The sequence below is a fragment of the Aptenodytes forsteri genome, unplaced genomic scaffold, assembly GCF_000699145.1.
Source record: "Aptenodytes forsteri isolate BGI_AS27 unplaced genomic scaffold, ASM69914v1 Scaffold366, whole genome shotgun sequence".
Classification (NCBI taxonomy): Eukaryota; Metazoa; Chordata; class Aves; order Sphenisciformes; family Spheniscidae; genus Aptenodytes; species Aptenodytes forsteri.
In genome coordinates, this window is record NW_008794621.1 from 2,557,806 (window position 1) to 2,569,112 (window position 11,307).

An 11,307-nucleotide genomic window follows, 5' to 3' on the forward strand; every position below is an offset into this window, starting at 1 on the left:
AACACCTTCTTGTGGGAACTCACATACTAGACTGGCATACGATCCATCTGGGTGATGGATGCCTGTTACCTGTCAAACTAGGTGCAATCAACATGGTTTACTTTGCTCCTCTCATTTGCATCTCACAACATATGAATTACATGCCTGTTCACAGCCAAGGCAGAAGTGACCCAACAGTGACAGCCAGACAGGATTTGGTACCACATTACAGTGTTAGGAGTTTAATCTTTTGCTATATTCAGTAGGATATTTATTTTCTTTCTTGTGGGATAAGCAATGATGTTGTCAAGAGCTGTTGGCCAACATCCTTTCTCTTATCACTCGAACTCGCGACGGCTGACAGCAAAGGGAGGGAAGTTAAGCACCAAATGGGGAGTTCATCTCACTGACCTTTGACAGACACAGCCTATCCCCAAGCTACATGAGGCTCCCTTTATAGTCAATGGAGGGTGATAGGAATTATCCAGGTGTCATTCATCTCATCTACATTAGAGGTTTATAAAGATTTGGACAGGATAACGTAACTTTGCCCTAAAAGTACCTGTTTTCTTCCTTGATTATAAATAGAGACTAGACCGTGAACCACACATGCTGTTCCTCGTTCATATAATCTCTTCACAAGCGGAAAATTAACTTATTTCCTTCTTCTACTTCCTTTAGGCCTCTTCCACATTGTCCTTGTTGAGCTGCCCTACCCAGAAATGTCAAATCAATCTCTCAAGCTTTCCACGCTGGGGCTAAACCCAGACGAAAACCCATTTGTCCACAAAAATGTAAAAATGAAGTCAACTGTTCATTAACTTCTCCAACCCTGAAAACCACTAGCTGAAAGACTCTAACATGGAAACCTCATGAGCTGGAGCCCTGGAAATGCCACACAGCAAATTTTGCAGTATTTCCTTCATAGGTTTTCTTGCAGGGCATATGTGACTTGTGGGTGTGTGAAGGATGGTGGGTGATGGTCAGTTTTGAACAGACAAAGGAAGTAGAAGTCAGAGGAGGTTTCCCTTACAACCAGGGGAAATGTCTGGGACAATTACTGACCAAAAGAAAATAAAGATGTAGTTTCAGACAGGCAAGCTGGGTTTCAATTCAGTCAATAGTTACAGCTCAAAAAAGGAAAATCATGCTGAAATGTTTCGTTCTGACATTTTCTAAATAAAATATTTCAGTTTTACGCATCAAAATAGTGTTTTGGTTTAGAATTTTATGTACATTTTCTTTCAAAGGTTGAAAAGAGATTTGAAAGCAAAATGAGCTGTTTCATTTTGAGTTGGACAAGTGCTTTGGGCTGACCCAAAATGAATTTTTTTTGGTTTAATTTTTCGGTTGGGTCACCAAAGAGAAACTCCGTTGTTCACGCAATTCTGATTTCCGTTGCCCTATTTTCCTTTCCTCACCCTGCCTCCAAGTCATGGACTATTTGTAATTCCCAGAGGTCCTCAACCTAGCACTATTAGGGGAGGCACCTGCTCCATATCCTTCATTGAGGACACCTCCATTGCAGAGGCTGGAGGACCTCTTCCCGAGCAAAAATCGTCAGAGCTGCCTACTGCCAAATTTGTGTTTTGTTAGTTCTTCCTCCCCTTCGCTTACATGAGGTGACCAGAACAGGCACTTTTTTTGCTACAAAGATAATTATAAAACATTTAAACTACGTCTGAAACTTCATATTGTGAAGACAGAGGAACCCAAGGCATGAACAGAATTTTCCACATCCTGCTGAGTAAGTATTGGTGACAGTTTAAGAAACGTCTCTTAAATACATTGCGTGGAGTGTTACTCAGTTATGAGATTTACATAGTCAATGTCTGAATATATACTCCTTAAGTGACCTAGAATAATAGAGGGTTGATATTTCCAATTTGCTGCTGGAAGTATATACTCTAGACAATGCAAAGAGCCGGAGCTATCCTGATGGTAAACCGGTGGCATGTGATTATGTCAGCCTGTGCTTTAAAGCACAATTAGCTGCTTTGAAGAAGGTATGGGCTGCATTGAACAACAGTAAATGCCTGATAATCTTTTCACTCACAGCCATCATCAGTACCCAAGGGATGTTTGTAAAATTGGTGTAATCTGGAGCAGAACTGGCCTGCTAGTGTGAAGCAGGATTGGCAGAGACGTTACAGTCAATCTCATGCTTATGAATGATGCTGCCAGGAAGAAGGTAATGACCATGGAAAGAAGGAAAACCTACAATGCAGTTCTGTGGGACCCAGAGTATTTCTGGCTGTCCACTACCCAGTGACATGTTACATAAAATAACATATTTAGGATGGAAAGTAATGCAACCTCTCAGGGGATCCAGACCAGGATTCTATGCTGTTCAAGAATTTGTTAGGAAGTCTTATTTGGGTGAGGTAAATTACAAATTACAAACTATGCTAAGGCTGACGGCATTTCTGGGCCCACACATGCTTCTTAACACATATCCATTTTTGACACCTTTTTCTTGGTTAACACGTAGCTGCAGACCTTATCAGATGAACTATATGAACTTCACCACTAGCAAAAGTGTTAAACAACTATGTAAGTGAAAAGATTTCTTCTGAAGTCTAGGAAATCACTCTCTCTGTTTAACCTTTAAATTCAAAATCCCTGGCCAAATTCACAGATATCAATTACTATAATTTAATCTGGAATTCACTGATGAATGGTTTAGAAAAGAAGATATTCCTACATCTTTCCTCCTCTAAGGAGAAATAAAAACAAATTATTTTGAGAAGAACTGCCCATTTATCTTCAGCAAATTAACTCACGAGACCCAAATATAAACATTTTTTGAGTATGAAGGATTAAGGCACAGCATTAAATATTTCCAAGATCAGGCCATTTTTCTTCTCTAGGATTGAATAAAGAGAAAGGGCAAATCTTCTAAACTAAAAACATTTTCTGTTTTGCTCAGGGCAACATGAATTGAAATATTTTGAAAAAACAGACTGAAAAATGTGTCTTTGACTAGCTGACTTGAAACTGCGGTATGGCTGTTTCTGCAAGAACCAGTAAGGTTCTTCAATGGAAATTGTAGTCCTAGTTTCAAATGACTGAATGCAAAATATAATTGTTTTCCAAAACCTGCAAAATTGCACTGATTTAAAGTTTATTTTGTCCTATAGTTTTCCAAAAGAGGGTCGCTTCCAACTCCTACAGGACATTTAAGGAGTGGTGATGATGTTCATTAAACTGTGAAAGGAATGGGGCAACCATGTTATCTATGGTAAAGTCTGAAAGCTGTGCAATCGTGAAGACTGACTTTCTGATTTGTCTTTTGCATTAGGCCTTGATGTATAAGGGCTCCCCAGTGGATTAGCTCATCATGTATCTAGTCCTGCTCCACAGAAGATAGAAAGAAAACTCCTATTGACTTCAAAGATCAGGCTTGTAATATGTGCATGTATCGAGTTAACTATATTACAAAGAAAAGATGAAAGATTTCAACACAGATGTTAAGATGGAAGTGACGAATTGGACTGCTCCGATGAAAGGTTTGTTCCAGAAAGTCCAATGTATTGACACTTATTTGGGAAGCAGAAGTTCCAAAATAAAGATTAGACACTGCTTGTCATTGCAATGACTTTTTTTTTGTTGTTGTTGTTGGTCTAAAACTATCCAGGCTTTGTCTTAGGTTAATACTTCTTATCAAATATGTCTCCAAAATTTCTGGTTTGACCAACCTTTCTCCTTTAGTAGTTATCCTTTATAATGTGACTCCTGCCAGTCTTGAACAGCAGAAGAAAATTCAGATTCTCTTTTTTTCGTATTTTATCACAAAAAAAAAAAAAAGATAACTGAGATTTTAGGTAGATAAATCCAGATTTAGGGTCTATCAACTCTGATGCTCATTTTTACTCTGGTAACTCAAAAATGGAGAATACTTGTTTGTCAAGCATAGCATTTGGCAAACAATATGATTATTTTGTAGGCATTAACTTGTCAACTTCAACACAGTGATCATTGTTCCTGCATGTAACAGAGGTTTCATTAAGTTTAGGAAAGCATCTTGGTTTGACGGGACCCATGTGTGTCTCAGAAAATGCAAGACAGTTACTTGCACATGAAATGTCTGGTTTAACTTGACATGTGAGGTTGAAGCCTTCAAAACAGGGAGCTGCTCAACCTTGGCTTCGTGCTCTCATTTTTAAACTGTCAATGATTCAGTTACATGACAAGGACTTCTGGGCAGTGACTGGGAACACAAAACAAGTCAGTGACCAAGACTCTGATCCTGCAAATTGGTAAAACACCACAAATTTTCCTCATTTTGATAATAGCCTTGTATGAGTCATCTGCCCTAGCTTTGGTGCCAGAAAACTAGCTAGCAAATTCTGAGGTGCTGCCCACAAGTCCCCGCAGAGCCTGTCTCTAGCTCCGTCAGCAGCAAGGATGTTAGGCAGATGAGGGGAGGTGTCCTCTGAGGGCCCGGTCCCTTCCATCAGCCCCAGGTGATGAGCACATACAGACTCAGACATCCAGCCTCCAGTGGTCTATGGTTAGGGGTGACAAATCCCAGGCGTGGACTTCAGGGTGTTATGTTGCTCATGGGTCAAGCTACTGGCAAGAGAAAGAACCAGAAACAAGCAGCTTTGTTTATGCCATTTTACTTTGGAAACCTTTTGGCAGTAAGAATGTAAATTTAGATTTCGTTTTTCATTTCTTAACTGTTTTCCATTGGTACTTTTTACACTACTTGCAGTTATGAACTTCAGTTTATGTTGGTGACCCAGTGACATTGGAAATGAATAAATAATAATGAATGTGTTTTAGATGAGACGAACATGTGAGGTTTCTCTGAAAATAGGAAGAAGGGAGCAACTCATCTTTTCTACACTTCTGAAAAGTAAAACAGAGAATTTCTTAGGGCTGCAGTATGAAGTTTTGGCTGGGAGGGTTAGGTTTATGCCGTAACCTCATTATCAGAACCGAGATAAGAGAGAGGTTGCAGATTGATAAATTATCTCCTGTTCTTTGCTGTGTGGTTACAGGCAAATGTGATAAATAAAATGCTTGTTTTTCAGAAGTGACAGATTAGTAAAAATAAACCTCAGTATGTTCAGAGGTTTAGGCAAACATTTCAGACCTGGGATACTTTTCAGGGCTTGCCTGCAAGTTTTGAAACAGCTTGGCTGAATATCAAGGCAACAAATCTTCTGATTTTTATGGAACTGCTAAGCTGAATGAAGGGAAATCTGCTAGAAAAATGCTCCTTCCCATGGAAAGGAATTCTCATGTGGAAAAATTTGCTTTCAAATAATCTAATCTAAACCTGGAAATGTGAAGAAGCATTTGACAACCCCTGAAGATCTTATCTGGTGTCTGGTATTGGGTCACAATTCACTAAAGTTTGCAGTGAGACTGATAAAAGCATCTTCCCAAATGGGTACAAGTACTGAAAGTTTTTATTAGAGATGGAAAAAAGTCATTAAAATCAAGGCTGCCACGTGATTTTCCCAGCCCATACAGAGGGTTATAGATTTAACCTCTTTCTGCTGATGTAACAAATACAAATAACCAGAAGAATGATGGCAAATGAATTTTTTTTTCCTTTTTTTGTAGCAAATGGTAGCTCTGAAGCTTTGATTAAGACTGGAAGCCTTTTTGCATTGGATTTTTTTTCCCCTGCTGGTAGAAAATGGGTTTTGTGAAGAAATTAATGTTTTTGCTGCTTTTCTACATAAGTGTTGATTTTCTCCTGGAAACTCAAAAATTGGAAAGCCCAGTACTGATATTAAATTGTAAACAACAACAACAACAACAAAGTTTTCATTGGTTGTTCACTGGAAACTATAGGTCTTTGTTTTAAAAAATGAAAAGTAGCTATTTTCATATGGAGAACATCATCAACTTTTTAATTAGTTTCACTTCACTCCTACAGGCATATTAGATGATTTAAACTTCTGTCACAGTTACAAAATTAATCTGATGTATGGGAGTTGTATAGTCAATGCTCAGTTCTCTATTTGTAATTTTGCACATAAGGATTCCCTAAAAACTTTACTAAATCTACAAATATTAAGAGATGGAATATTTCTGATTTGTTTAAGAAGCTCTTAAAGAAGGTGTTTGTTAAAACATCTCTTCCATAATTTAAAACATTATGCATGTTTTTACGTATTGTGCTACAGACTAAGTAAAGAGTAAAGCCTAAAAATAGGCTAAAGAGTGAAACTTCAGACAAGCAAGCTATCCAAAGTCAGATATAACCAGTATTTTACTTTTTCCTAAATTTCTAAAATAAATTACAGATAATACAGGAAATGTGAACTGAATTATCTCCTTGGTTTCTAGATCTAACCACTATCATCATTAATATCTGCTGAATTAGATTTAATTATATTCACTGCAACAAGCAATGCTATCTTTCAGATGGTAGCACAAAGTTTCCCCGTTGTTTTAATTGGAAAAAACCCTCAAAATTTCCCTGAGCTAAGTGAAAATCTTCAGTGCATATTTGACATGTGGCACCTGTTCTTTCTCTCTAAGTGCTACTTATATTTTGTGATATTTTATTTTTCTATAACTTTTAGGAGTCTTTACAATACAATCTCTTTTTTATAAATATTGCCAACAAGAAACCCAGTTTTGACACCACGCTCAGGTACTTCTCTAGTGCTCATTTGTGTGGCCTGTGCCACAGGATTTCACATGCTTTGGAAAATGAATCTCTCATGAGTAGTTTATTATTCAGCTCCTATATGTTCTCTAGCAAAAAAGTGCCAGATGTGATCATATCTGATAATTAAATAAGTAAATTTTCCACGAAAAATGCCCCTACTGACGCAATTCATTGAAAGCACCACTTCACAAAGAAGGCAGATACATGGTGGGAAGTGGAGAAGGCCGGACACATGAAGGGGTTGCTGAACGGAAGCTGGGAGACGGCACCATGGCAGCAATCTCTGACTGAAGGTCACAGACTTCTCAGGGCTTGAGGACTACTTCCAAGGGAAACGTAACTGAGGGAAGCACCTTTATTACCAATAGGTTTAAGTTCACTGGAGGGAGAATGGCACCTCCAATGGAAAAATGCTCTGGAACATCATCTTGTTGCCTACTGCGCTGTTGCTTCCCTCGCTTTTATTCTCTGGCGCTACCGTTGGAGAGTGAAGGTCGCAGCCATTCTGCGGCAGTCAGTCCAACTATGGAAATACACTGCAAGCAAACATTTCCTACATAGTTTTTTTCTTTTTTAAATGAAAGACTATTCTTGCCAATAAAGATCAACTATAATAATTTTTCTTAATGTAGTTTGTTTTGCTGCCTGCTGTTAACATGGCCATGCCAGCTGAAAGATTCAATGCCGGTATCGTTCACCAGCATCTGGTTAGGTCACTTATACCTCTGTATGTCCTAACTTATCACTGTAGTTTCTGAATATTGTCCAGAAATTCTATTTCATTACTATTTTAAATTACATTTCAAAATTTGTTTCTCACAGGACTTTACATCAGTGGCATAGCCACCTCTGAGCGGTCTGCTCAATTCATGTCTTAAAAAACTTTCTTTTTCCAACACCAAGAAATCTTTCCGGGATGGACACTGTAGTTTCTGCAGCTTCACAATATTCTAGCCCAGCTCCCAGCAGATGTTACTCATAGAGCTGTACAGGCACCCTGTGTTGGCATTGCCAAGATGCCCTGGGTTAAGAAAACAGAGGGGAAAAACCTTTAAAAATTAGATTTGAAAAGAGAAGCGAGCAAGAAGGGTAAAAAAACTCAGGGGGAGAGAGAAAACTGAAAAATGGTGCACAAAGGTAGAAGGAGAGAGAAGCTTTTCAGTATAAGAGTGGTGCCATGCAAACTGACCCACTTCTACCAGCCTAGCAGCTGCGGGCATCCTCCTCCCCCAGAACCGGGCCCATGTTTCCATCCGGTTTGCTTTTTCCTTTCATAATTTTAGTACAACCTTTTTATAAAGCCATGATGAAATTACAGAAGAAAGCAGGTCACAGACTCTGGAACACTCCTCTATGTCACGAGAGAAAGCGAAGAGTTTGGAATAGCTGCCTGCCTACGTGGGCAAGCTGAGCTGTCTGTTATTGCTGAGCACATCTGTACACTCTGCAGTAATACTGCTGTACAGGGATTTCCTAGTGTGAGCTTGGTGGTAGCAGACCAATGTTTTCTAAAGAGTTTGGGGACTGAATCACTGTCGTTAAGTGAGATCACTTGACTGGTTGATGGGAATGATGTGAATATGCTCAAACACTTTTTCATATCTCTTTCTTTTTTCTCAAATAGTGGTCTACCCATCAGACTACAAGAATGTGACTGGTAAAGGCTATATACATAAAGGTTTTATGTCAAATTCAGCTCCTTGTCTAGCCATGAAGTGATTACTAATTTTAATTATATAGCTGGAGACATTTGAAGATATTCAGGGAGTGCGGAGCATTCTTTCAAGATAGCTAATCGTTGGCCATAAAAATTACTACTACTTTGAAAACTTAAACTCTTGTCTATTTTCTGTGCACAGAGGGAAAATTTTAGTTTTAGTACCTTGGTGATTTCAAACTGGACCCTGAGTATACTCTGTAATCTGTCTCTGAATAAACTGAATGTGCTGAGACCTTCCTATCAGATCGCTGAAGTAAAACTAGCTTGACAGACAATCGTCAGCCATCTGTCACCAAATGAAAACACAGAACCAGGCCAGTAGCACAGGGAGATCCACCACTTGAACCAGCCTGTGCCATTTCTTGAAGATGAGAGGAGATTAACAGTATGTTTTATAGGAATTCACATTTGAGGCTTACTCAAAAGATGTTACTCATAAAGTGCAGAGAGATGCAAATGCCCAGAGGAAATGTAATTGGGTTTGGTTTGGTTTTGGTTTTTTTTTGTTTGGTTTGTCTTCTTCATCTAGGTTTGAGTCTGATTTCTGCTTTACTTAATGCCTTAAAATTTTTATGAAGTTTGTCTAAGGCATAGAGTGAAAAAATTCTGAGTGTGGCGGATATGTGGCACTGGTGGAGGGCCGCAGAGATAATTAAGGGACTGGAGCATCTTTCATCTGAGGAGAGGCAGTGACAGTTGGGACTGTTCAGCCTGGAGAAGAGAAGGGTCAGGGAGATCTTATCAATGTGTAAAAATACCTGAGGGGGGTGGAGTAAAGAAGAGAGCCAGGCTCCTCTCAGTAGTGCCCAGTGACAGGACAAGAGGCAATAGGCACAAATTAAAATGCGTGAAATTCCGTCTGAACACAGTAAGAGAGTTTTTTACTGTGAGGGTGACCAGACGTTGGCACAGGTTGCCCAGAGAGGTTGTGGAGTCCCATCTTTGGAGATATTCAAAACCTCACTGGACACAACCCTGGGCAACTGGCTCTAGGTGGCCCTGCTTGAGTAGGAGGGTTGGACAAGATGACCTCCAGAGGTCCCTTCCAACGTCAACCTTTGTTGCTCCTCAACAAAGGCAGTTGAGGAGTACCCAGACAGGCACCACGTAGTGTGGGTGTGTCATGGGAACAAGTGTAGTGATTTTGTAGTTAGGGATGAGAAAGGCACCAGACTGACATCCAATCCCAGGCATCCGATGTTTTTAGCTTTCTTTACACTGTTCCAATTTCAGTTATGTAGGGTTTTTTCCTAACCAGAGCAGTGTATGTACAATATTTAAGCAGGAGTTGCTAGTACCATCTGTTCATGCTATTCTGCCTTTTATGACTACTGAAACTGATGGCAGTGAATCATCGGGTGCCTATGTGCTGAGTTTGCATGGGTAATCTAGGTACCCGTGTCTGAAAAATTGGCTCATAATTGTTCAGTAATTGTACAAAATCTATAGCTGCTCCAAAGTTTCCTATTATAATAACAGAAGGTCACAAGAAACAGTGTTTAAACACTGGTAGATATTTTGTGCTTACCTATGTGCCTATGTTCATTACAACCATGTTCAGAAAATAGCAGAATCAGTTTTGGATGCTAGGAGCTGCTCTGCTCCAAACTTCTCTCTCAACAGAGGCACTAAGATATCTCAATTTTTTATGTCCTACAGTAGTATTGTCACCCTCAGTTTTTGGAAAATCTCACTAGACTTCATTGTTACTCATCAAATCACATTTCTGAGTGCAAATGCTGCAGCTCTTCATGTAGACCTATTATTTTTCAGAAGACCAAAGTGAATTAAACAGGAGAAGGGAACAATAGAAATAGTAGAGAATAGTCTTAAGAGACAGCATAACATTAGAGGCAGCTAAGCAAATATGAGTAACGTTTATAGGAAGTACACGACTAATTTCTAGTTATACTAACAAGAAATAAAATAAACAGAAAATGTGAAAGGTGAGAAGATTCAGAAGTAAGAAACTAGATGAGTTTTTTTATGGATGAAGATCAGAAAGCCAATCAAGCTGCAAAACAACCAGTAGATATGATTGTTACCTTAAATAGACTAATGGAACTTCACAGCAGTGGTAGATGTATCTGTTCATTCTACATAGATCAAGAGAATTTAATATTAATAATATCTATTGAACTCATATAGATCAAGACAATTCCATGGTTCACAATAAGACAGTGAAGAAAGGATCTTCTCCAGGCTGGTGGTCTCATGCACTCGTGTGGAGCATAGGTCACACACAGCCTTCTTTGAAACTTAGTCTCTAGCCAGGGTAAATCAGGCAAGATTTTCTTCTCCAATAAGTTGGCTACTGTGTTAGTTTTACTTATTCTTTTTTCTTAGTTTCTCTTTCATTCTCATCAGCATAAACTTTACACATTTTGTATTAATGTAACACATGAACTTGGCATGTATTGTATTGTTCCTTAAGTATCCATTGATACTGTACATCTAAAGTTTTCTGTAGGGAGAGAGCCCATTTCCTTTGGGGCAGGCTCCTTGAACTCCTGTGGTTCCCAGCCTAGGTCTGGAAGTCAACATGCTTGGTGGTGTGTTTTGTTGTTGTCCTCAGACTGGCTCTGGATGTATCAGTTCCACTGCCCATACAAAGCTTTGCAGATCTTTGCTGTCTTCATTGCTAAAAGGGCTGGAGACCCTGAATTCGTTTCTTCCTCTGCTTCATATAACTTTAAAATACTGAATAATACCAGTTCTTTGGTATTCTGTATTATTTATATCATAATTATGTCTGAGTGCCAAAGTGGCACTAAAATCCAGGGTACAAAGCTCTACATGAGACCCCAAAAGAAAAGACCATCTTTGTTCTGAACAAGTAACAGATGAGAAAGTTAAAGAATATTGGTTATTCTCTGACTAGTAATTAAGTCGGCATATCAAAAAAGGTGGAAGTGTAACTGATTTTACAGGATCAGATATTAAATGGTACCCACCATCCTTCTATGACAGG